The sequence below is a fragment of the Phalangium opilio genome, unplaced genomic scaffold, assembly GCF_054372755.1.
Source record: "Phalangium opilio isolate 3A_F unplaced genomic scaffold, DU_Popi_V2 ptg000032l_1, whole genome shotgun sequence".
Lineage (NCBI taxonomy): Eukaryota > Metazoa > Arthropoda > Arachnida > Opiliones > Phalangiidae > Phalangium > Phalangium opilio.
In genome coordinates, this window is record NW_028324159.1 from 191,402 (window position 1) to 202,607 (window position 11,206).

Below are 11,206 nucleotides of genomic sequence, written 5' to 3' on the forward strand. Positions count from 1 at the left end.
GGTGTGAGAGTGTCAGCTGGACTCAGCTTGGTCGTAGGCCGAAAATTCTGACTTGGCTATTTTGCAATATAGCCTGCGTTCACCGAGTCGCGTGATCTAGGAGGCTGTGACTCGACTCTGCTACTTAGTCTGTATATATTCAGGAACAAGGATAATGAAAGTATTAACGGTTTTTAAAGGAATATGGGATTTATCAGGGATAGCCCTGCATTTATATACTTGTCGCTGCTTATCTTATCTTCCTATATAAATGCAGTATTTCTAGTAGCCGCAGAGACTTCTGGTGGCACTCTGTATGCATTTGGTAGAATACTTTTATAGAAATTGAAATAGTAAAAAATATTTATAAAATAAAATTTGGTCGAATTATTTCGTAGTTGTCCTATTTCAAGCCGAGGAATGTTCTCAAAAACAATTACTATTTGGTGACGAATACCTTAAAAAGTACGTTCACACGGAATTTTGGATCAGCTTAACGCGTAATTGAGTGGGCTATTGCCTTGGTGACGAGGCCAGCGAAAGAAGGCATGACGCATTGACGCCGCATGAGAGTGGCACAAGGCGTACTTCTAGCCAGGACGATGTATACAACCAGCGTGGTAAATAAGGCGGTGGCACAGGGCAAATGACCAGTTTAAAAAATGCCTGGACCAGTTTAAAAATTAAATCGGAGGGGGGTCAGTGGTCCACGGGACCACTAAGAAAATTCAAGGGTAACCAGAGTCCAGACATTATCTCAACTATTTTAATTACCCACTTCTTTAGTTTAGCAGACGACGCGCCCTGGTCAAGGGTCATGGACCAGTTTATTTATTCCAGGCCAAGGGGGTCGCTGGCCCAATGTCCAGTTTTAAAAAAATCCTTATTTCCCACCCTGTAACAACGCATCCTCCTTGCTCGTATCGGGCATAGCAGAGGCTAAAGCAGACTACGACTAAATCGTTTTGTCATTGTTACGTGTTATCATAGAGATACGCGTGTTATGGTATTTTTCATCACGAAATCCCCTAAAAATGATAAATGTGGTTATAAAATGTAAACGGGGAATGGAATTGTGCTCGAAAACCCGAGATAAGTAAATTTTTCAAATTATTGAGAGGGAATAAATTTGCTACCAGTAAATTAAGTTTATTCAATGGAATAGGGTGATGGAACATAAGTTTCTTAAAGGGGCTGTCCGACGCCCTCTCCTTTTTTACCCACCCGGCATGTTAAGCTCTACGAGGAAGATCGTCCTTTGTCCCACTGTCCGAACAGCATCTTAAGCATGTAAGTCTTAATTTAAAAAAAACTTTTAATATCTGGGCCTTCAGTCACTTGCTTAACTCTCTTCTTATCGATACTTTTTAGGTCTTGGTTAAATCCAAGACGTTTTGATTAATATCTGGGACTTCGGTCTTAATTTTTATTAATTTTGTGTAGACACGTTGGTGATTTTATATTGATTATTTCAACGCTTATTTCTGCATGCCGTAGAATAAGGAGCTAACAGTTCTGACCCTGAAACGTCACACCCTTCTATCTCTTACTGGAGTTTCATCCCCCCTAACGGTTGGAAACAGTATTCTACGCGCAAAAATGCCGACCAGATAGGGGCTGCGTGACATCAGACTATCTCTTCCCCCTAGCCAGTTGTTAGCTCCGTATAGGAAGTAGTTCATCATTCAATAGAAAATTGTTGAGAGATCGGAGCTATGGGAATGTCACATCAATATTTTTAGTCTAAATTGTAAGACCAAAGCTGACAAAGATTGTAGTATCACACTATAGAGAGCTTTCAGATGGGATAGTAGTACGTCACACCCTCCCAAGTCTTACCGCGGTTCTGGTAGCCATATTGGGTGGTCTCAGCTTCATCCCTGCTTTAAACCCACCAATATGGCGGCGTAAATTACGTCACGAGACTCGGCTCCTCCTCCAACTGAAAGCTCTCTATATCAGGTGGACCTAGACCAGATGCTCTATTACAAATTTTTGAGCCCCATTTCCAATGTCATTGTTTTAACAAGATCTTATTCAAAATGGATAATTTCTTTTAACCTTGATAGGAAATGAAACATATAGAATATCCCATCTTTTGTGGCGCTCTAACTTTAACCTAGTTTAAAGAACTAAGATAGTATTTTTTTGTCGAAAATGGCATTAAATTAGTAAACTAGCAATTCTTTAGCAATATTTCGGGGTGAAAACAAATCCAATTTTGCAATATTTTGGGAAAGATGTCAATTCGATAATAATAAGAAATACAATAACAGGCACACATTTAGTTTTAATGTTATTAGCTCCGCCCTTAAGTACAATTCTAATTGGATTCAGCCTTTGGGAAATTGAAGTTGGTGTTTAAATGATTTGCCAGAATGCTAGGAGGTCAGCCAATGGAAGTATGCTTTGATTTATCATTAAATATAGGAAATAACAGGATTAAATTATTATTTACTTGTAATCATGAAATTAATGTTATTTTATGCCCTGTAAACTATTTTATTTTTAATAAATAAAGTTAAATGACAGTTACGGTAATTTATTGATGACAAAATTTAGGGTTAATAATATTATTTCATATAATAGTTAAAATACAAATAGGAATGTTTTTAAGTAATGCCTGTTCAAAAATTACTTTCAAGTACTAAACTGCATTAAGAATGTTTTTGTTTGACTATTTTCAAGTTTTTAAACACGCATGATTATGATATTGGAAGGCGCAAAATATTTATTTAAATAAACATTTGGTTTGATACTTGCCACGTTTATTTACAGCATGTAATTTGGGCTTAATTTCCCTAGTTGGTATTTAATTATGGTATTCATTATAAATTTATTCCAGTCAATAAAAATATTGTTTTTTACGTTTAAAGGTAAAAGTTGCATATTTTAAAGGGTTTTTCCAAAGAAAATTGTTTTTGACACCAGAAAGGCTTTTGAGGATAATTAGCGATTGCGTCCTGCTGCAAAAAAATAGACCTTAACAGGGAAAAGCTAAGAGTAACTATAATTAATTTTAAATGAATCTAAAATGTAAGTTTCACAATGAATGCGTGAGAGGGATTAAAAAAAATGTTCAAGGACAGTCATACGTGAAGGTTGGATTTAAAAAGTGAGAGACTTCAACATTATCGTATGAATGCCTATAATAATTTTGTTAATCTCTCAAGTGAACAATTCAATGATGAAAAAATATTTACACACATTTAATCCTAGGATTGTCAAATTGAGACTATATAATTGCCAGAAAAATAGTAAGCATGTGTTTCAATATTATATCTTTTTAAGGTATAAAAAAAGGAAGGGGAGTTTGTTAAATTAGTCCTAATATACTTAAAGATGCTTTTTAAAATTGGTAGTGATTTGTTGGTGTAGAATCTGCAGTTTAGGTCAGAGAGTTAATGAGGTGCCTTGTATTTCGTAAGTGACATCTCCAATCCAGTTGATTTTAGGTTTTTTCTATATTTATTACTATTGAACTCAGATGGCGTTGGGAGTTAATGTCATTAATTGTAGTTTTTTTACTGGTTCCATCGCGCTTGATTTTGTTTTGTTGATGTAGAATCTGCAGTTCAGTTCAGAGAGTTAATGAGGTGCCTTGTGTTTGGTAGCGACATCTCCAATCCAGTTGATTTTATTTTTTTTCTATATTTATTACTATTGAACTCAGAAGGCATTACTGCTTAACGTCATTAATTGGCAGCATTTTTTACTGGTTCCCTCGACCTTGCTTTGTTTGGCAAACGTCCGTTAAACAATGTAATATACCATCATGGTATATTAGCTTTAAGGCGTTTTGATGAAAATTGAAATCCAAGATTAATCAGTTGGTATTTTAGAGTAACGAGTGAAGTACTTGAGGTTTAATCGAGTGGTGAAGGAGGGGGGATTTGGGGTATTTCACCATCCGCGGACGCGGGGTAGTCAGTTCCTGTAGGGTAGGCATGCTGACAAGTCCCTTATTCCCTCAAAACTTTGTTACCCAGAAGCTTGGCTTACAGGAGTGCGCCCAACTCCCAACATAGTCAAGCACATAATTTTAGTAACAAACCATTGCTGTTCTAAATTTTAACAACGTTGAGGCAACTTTTTGCCCGAAAATGGTTTTTTTGCGAATCTATAGCTGTTATGAACTTCTATTGTGTTGATGAACTTGTAGGCACGGTTTGCCAAACCGTAACGTAATTATATATGGAAACTAAAGAGTTGACATGTATTATTTGGCCTTGATACAGCTTGATGTTCTATAGACACTGACTCAAGCCAATAGAAAGATTATTTCTTTGAATATCTTTGCTGTTCTTAATCCAAAGACGCTCTCACTCTTTGAACACGCCAGTATAAAGTGTCTGTTATTTCGGTGGAGAAGTTGAATATATTTCTTGATTTGTCTATCGAAGTCTTGTTGTGGGTTTTTTTTATAATGATGATGATCATCATATTTTTGAACTCTGTAGGTTTAATCTTTTACTACACTGGTAATAGCTATGATGAATTATCTTTCTGTTGAAGCTTAGCAGTTGGCACGTGTTGATACGATACGCATGTAGTTGTACGAAATTAGTCTTTAAATTGTATGTTTCAAACTTGAAAATATACACTGCTTGTAGTATTTATTTCGGAATAATTTTGATCTTCGTTATATTAGTTATGTAAAGGGGCGGGGGTTGAAAGAAAACTACAATTTACTGGCAATTATATGTTCATTTAAATATAAGATTTTGAGGGTCTATTTTTAAAATTTTGTCACGCAACTCTTAACTTTAAGTTTGGAAACAGTGCTGCTAGAACATGGCAATTATTGTTTTGCGCGTGCGTTACCTAAGCTACAAGGAAAAGGTTATTAATTTTTGGGGAAAAAAATATTCCAGAAGGCTTTGCAAATTGTACCCCTGTTGGATTTACGCAGTGCAACCTGCCACGCAGACTACCCCAGCTGGTGGGAAACACAAAGAGACTATGCAGAACTTCCTGGAATATTAATTGGAAAAATGGTTTAGTTGTTTTAATAACAAGGGTAATGTCTATATATATTGGTAACCACAATTTGGGAAATAATTTTCACACTTTATAAAAACAAATTATACAACAATAATAGGATATTAGTTATAGGACAAATTAATAAGTTCATATGGCTTTTTTTAAGCCTAACTAATAAATAGTTTAAAAATCAATTTTTGTAAGTGGCATCGGATTGGGACGGGTAAACATTATTGATAAGTTATAGAAAGAAAAGGTTATATTAATAGATAATATTTAAACATAAAATCTTTGCTAATCTTTGATATTGTAACAGGATAATATTAGATTAGATTAATTTAATTTAATGTTTTTGAATGGTTAATGTAAAAAGGTTATGGGCGTCTTAATTTAAAAAAAATAGCGCGCTTAAAAGAGAAAAAAATGGAAGATGCGAAACAGATATTTAGAAAACTCTTTGAATATATTAATTTTAATAAGTATTTATTTAAAATTTGGATAAGAGTGTCTAAATCTCAGTTCAAAAAATCTGTTCAATGTTAACTAATAGGATGAGTTTGTCTCAATAGTTTCACCAGCTTATTAAAGAATTATATTTAATCACATAGCATTACCAACAGGGGTTACGTTTTTAGCGTGTTTTTTACACAAAACACCATTGGGGCAAGACTAATACAGAGTACTAAAAACCCTTCACTAGAAAATTCTAAAATTAATGCAAGAATCATCGCCTTTTTTTCGTAACAATAACATGGCCCTACAATCCTCCCTCCTCTCCCTTTCATGGTGATTATAGTAGGCAACATCAATATTACTCCAGAACCATCGTTAACCTTAAACTTGCTCTAGGATTAACAATCTTACCCAGTCATAAATTACTTTAAAGGGAATATGAAAGTATTAGTATATCTTTGACAGATATGATGCTCCTTTCTGGTACGAATATTGAAATTTTGGACTTTACTCGGGGTAAATTTGATATGGATTCTTCAAGCACGTTAGATTCCCTTTAATGTGTCTGGACTCTTTCCAAGAGCAGAACAGTGACGTCAGTCAAGTTACTGACGAATCTCTCCCTTTTTCTGATCATTGTATCACTGACCTCGTACCAGCCGTTGTCTTTTCTCACAAAGTTCACATAATGTCCCTCGGCCAAAGATTCACCTTTATGAATAATCACCCCTTTAGTTTTAAAAAGCATCTTACTCATAGTGACATTTTGATTTTCAAAACTTGATATTTTGGTCGAAATCTTAATTGGTCGACCATCTTTGTAATCGCCACGGAGAAGACACAAAAATACGTACTTCCCGCTGGATATCAATACATCACGCTCTTGTATTTTTGGGTTGTTACAAAATACGCATGGCACCTCTGTTAATCTCATCCTTTTTTCTAGAGATTTCCAATCAATTTTGTCTCGGTTTTCTAGTGGAAGATTGAAAATGTTGCTTTCAACAATATTCTCCGAATTTTGTTCAACTTGACATTTGGGGCATTTGGTAACGTTTCGCGACTTTGACCAAAAAGATCTTTCAGAGCCTTAGAGTAATCGGCTTCCATTTCTTGGCTTAGTGTCGTCAAAAGGACTATCAAAAATTCACTGGCGTCTTGTTGATCGTTTTGCGTAAAATGATTTCCGACAGCCATTCTCAGTTCCAACCCTTTACGACTCAAGCTTCCTTGAGAACTCTCGATGTCGTTTATCGTGTTATGGAGGCAACGTAAAACTGGTTTTCCGTCCATCCGCCTTAATTTTAGTCGGATCAAACTGTAATAGATGGAGTCCGGCCAAGGACGTCACTCTCGATAAAGCCACATACGCCATGCCCGTTCCGAATAAATTCGGACCCAAATCCATAATGGCGCATTTTAAACTCATGCCTTGGCTTTTGTGTATCGTAATAGCGTACGCCACGATGACGGGAAACTGGGAGCGTTTAACGTAAATGTTTACCATGAGGAAAAATTTGACGCAAATTTTCTCAACTAAACAGTCAGTGTTAGCGTCGTCGTTATTCGGTTCGCGATCTACTCTTAGAAAAATTCCAGTAACGTTTCCTAGTTCGTCCTTCTTGAACCCAGTTACGAGACCCATCGTACCATTTACAACGCCTTTTCCAAAACTGATATTCCTTCTGACCATTATTCGGCAACCAACGCAAAGAACTAACTCGCTCTCCAAACCGCCTGTTTTGGACGGTTCGTTTTGTAGCCCTTGCAGTCTCCTGAGAATGTTTTTATTCATTTTTCTGCCAGTCTATCCTGACAAGGAATGACTTCAACTTTCTGGCCGTTTTTTCGCAGCATATCAAAGTTGAATTTTACGCACATGGCTAATTTAGGCATCAAACAAATTGGGTGAAACCCTTCATTGGACAGCTTAATGAAAAGCTCCATAGCCACTTCGATGTTATTTCCTCCAGCAACCAATCTAGTTCCTAAGGTTGCAACATCAGCTTCGGAAATATTTCCAATTCTAACTCTGCTTAGAATGTCGCCGTAACTTTGGTCGTTGGCTTGTCTAACATTTTGCGTTAGTTCATCGTATTTAAAAAACTTCCAAAGATCACTTCCTCCGATGCAATTGAATCTAAGTCTGGCTTCTTCGGAAGTGATTTTGATAAACGCGGGATTTCCTTGAACCGGTGGCAATTGGAAAAAGTCTCCCAAAACAAGAATAAATACAACTCCACCAAATGGTTGGTTCATTTCCCAAAATTCGTTCAGCCTCAAGTGAACGTGAGTCAGTAAAACCGATGAGACCATAGAAATTTCATCAATAATTAACAGTTTTAAATTACCCAAAGTTTCTTTCATAATGCTTATATTCTCAGAACTCAGGGAATGGTATTCGGCGATACGCCCATGATCTACCGGCAACATAAGTAATCTGTGTAACGTTACGCCATTAACATTCAACGCTGCCAAACCCGTTGGCGCGGCAATGGCCACGCTAGCAGGATTTTGGAAGCGTCGCCTTACGGCGCTGGCGAGAGTTTCGATAAGAAACGATTTGCCAGTTCCACCAGGTCCCGACACAAAAAGGCACTTGTTTCTAGATATTTCTACCTCTTGGGAGAAGTGATTCATGATCTGATCATAAATTCTCTTTTGATCCGAGTTTAGTGACGCCACATTGTCAACATCAGTCTCGAAATTCATTTCCATGGCAGCTTCCACATCAGCCATCGCGTTTTCGGTTTCGATAACAATTTCTTTACCTTGCAGCGCATTTTCATCGTCCTCACTTTCTGCCTCCGAAATTATGGTTTCTGGCTCTTTCGCCTTTTTAGAAGCCTTCCGTTTCTTTTCAAGTTCTTTGGAAACCGACAGTTTCTCGTGATATTCTCTCATGTCCTTCAACACCGAAAGCGAGTTTTCGAAAGCATCCGCGAAGGTTTCAAACTCGCCCAATAGCTCATTTTCGTCGCGCCACGGTTTGAAGAGGATCAGTAGAGCGTGACAATACTTTTCTTTCTCCTCTATCGGGTCGTGAATGTAGTGCTCTACTATGTAGGGCTTAATTCTCTTTCTCATGAAACCCAGATTGTTTTTCAACACGATTACACTCGCATTTTTCTCGACACCATCAGAGTGCTTCGCATAATCGTAAAACTGACCAAATTCCCGCAAACTAAGATTCTCCAAGCTGTCGGGACGATTCGGATACTTGTCGTCGACGAACCCTTTTTGGCAAGTGTCCTTGCTTTCGGGGTCAGTTTCCCTCAAACGTGCGAGTTCCTTGTAACCTTTCAAAACTCTCGATCGGTTTTCTTTCAAGTTTGTGTTTATAAATTTAGTGCTGTCGGATTTATTGTAAAGGTCTTGGCCCAACATAAGATCCATACACTGTAAAAAATAAGCGTGCTTTTGGCATTCAAAAATGATAGGGACCGTTAAATTTTGAACAAGCCTGTATTGAAGCGTTCACATTTAACCAGAGGCATTCAATTTTGAACAAGGAGTGTTTTAGGCGTTCAAACCCAACCATGAGCATTCATTTTTGAATGAAAACTTAACTCTAGCATTAATTTTGAACAGCTTATATATTACCATTCAAAAATGAATCCTTATCCCATTCAATTTTTAATAACCGCCTTGCGCTAATGAAGTGTTCAGATATGGTAGTTTTGGCGTTCTAATAGAATTGTATTAGTATTAGTAATAAAACAAGAGCGTTTTAGGCGTTCAAAAAAGAACTTTTTGACTTTCAAACGAGTGCATTATGGGCGTTCAAACGAATGCGATATGCGCATTGAAAAGAACGCGATATGGGCATTCAAACGAGTGCGATATGGGCGTTCAAACGACAGCGATATGGGCGTTCAAATGGATTTGTTTTTGGATTTAAAACAACACTCTAAGAACAAAGCGTTTAATGGGTATTCAAATATGAACGAAATTGTCCAATCGCAAAAGGTGTGCAAAATAAAATTAATTCTGCCCTAAATTTAGTTGATTCCGCTGCTGTAAATTTGTACTACAAACAAAGCTTTCATTAAAAATACAATAACTTCTCAACAATTTACTATAACTTGCTTATTTACTGTGAATTTAATATATATTTGTCTGTATAATCATAATTATACTATAATATCAAAGGAAATGTTACGGATTATTGCGTATTTCACCATCCCCTTATATTTACAAAGGCCTTCAAATAGTTTGATAATGTAATTTATTGCTACAAGGTTATAATCGGAAAGAACTTGATAATGAACACTTTCCTTAAGTTCAGACTTTCTTCATATAGCTGAATTACTATTTAACACAACGTTTATGGTTTATGTGTTTCAAATTTTGAAATCAAATTTCTCTATTCAAAATTCAACGCTATAACTATCAAATTTCAATACTTCATCAAACGCTTGTCCACCATGTATTATTAAATGGTGAACGTAAGCAATTGAATATGAACGCTTGATCAAACTCTCCGATGTTGCTCAAAAATTAATGCATAAAAATTCACTATTAAACGTTCAATTTTCCAATTAAATTTGAGCGGTTTTCTGCTTAAATTTACACGATATACTAACCTCTTACGCGCCGTTCAAATATGAATGCGTGAGCGTTTAATTTTGAAATATAGTGCTCTGTTCAAATTTTAACGCAACGAAATTATTCAAATTTGAACGTTAAATCGTACCACCACAGTGTCGGGGCTATGCACGCCTAAGCATTCAAAGATGAACCTCACTTTTTTACAGTGTAGCTTCGTATATGCCTACTGACTTAGAAGTCAGTGATTTCAATCTATAGGCAAATAATCTTTTGGACAAACTTTCGTGCCCTAACTCGGCAAAAGTTTGGTCCATGTCAGCCCGGTCTCCCTTTGTCACGTAAGCCGTGACATAGTTTGCCACTATTTCCGATTTGTCAGCGACAAATTGCAAATCCATGTTGGCTTTGGAAGCCAAAAGTAGCGTGGGATTGTAATCATTGATTAAAACTTCGTGCTGTTTTCTCGGCAAGTCGTACAGTCGTTTCTTCACCTTTTTCATTTTACGGTGACGAGTAACTGATTTAACAGAATTCATAGTGGCAATGTTTGTTACGTTTCGAGGGAAACCGTAACGACACACTTTCAATCCTTTTTTAGAATTTTTCACCTTCTTATAACAACTGGAGGTGCATTTGTGAGTTTGGAATTTTTTTAACAGCCGGTGTAGTTCCGGACTTACCGATGCTCTTGGCATCGAACACGTGACGTGTTTTTGCACGTAATCCAAAATAGTCTCGGTCGAAGAAGTTCCAATCTTTGGAGCGTCTTGGCCCACAAAAGCATATGGTAGTGAGGTAAACCCCGAGATTGATATTCAACCCTCCAAAAATGATGTTCTATCATGCCAAGAACTGGATTTTGCTTACACAAGACAAAGTTGTTTAACAGCGACCGCACTTTGTTGTGAAAGTGCAAATTGACGCTAAGTGGGTCTAAATTCAACAATTCAGCGACCGTCATCGACTCTACTCCTGGAACGTCTGAATTCACTTTTCTCAAGTGATCGTGCAGTTCCATATCATCGTACTCGGCCGGATTAAAAGTTAGAAGCCAGGTGGGAGGACCAAATTCCCGAATCATCGCTAAAACGTATCTAAGAACTTTATACCAGTAGTCCTTCGTTCCTCGAATATGACCCAAGAAAGTAGCTAAATTACTCTCAAGTTCTTTATCGCCAGATTCAACTCGATTGAGCAAATTTTCAACCCCAATTGGCATGGGTTTTTTAACACGAAGAAC

At 36.9% G+C, this 11,206-nt stretch overlaps 1 long non-coding RNA gene across 2 annotated transcripts; it reads left to right on the forward strand.

The window, feature by feature from the left end:
- The first annotated feature begins 1,224 nt into the window (after positions 1-1,224).
- On the forward strand, positions 1,225-6,464 carry LOC149684702 (uncharacterized). 2 transcript variants are annotated; one of them, XR_016383972.1, is made up of 3 exons: positions 1,225-1,269; positions 2,856-3,236; positions 6,395-6,464. It is a non-coding gene; the product is annotated as an uncharacterized LOC149684702 (long non-coding RNA). The 2 variants fall into 2 exon arrangements; XR_016383971.1 differs by lacking the exon at positions 6,395-6,464 and adding an exon at positions 5,881-6,373.
- The last annotated feature ends 4,742 nt before the right edge of the window (positions 6,465-11,206 follow it).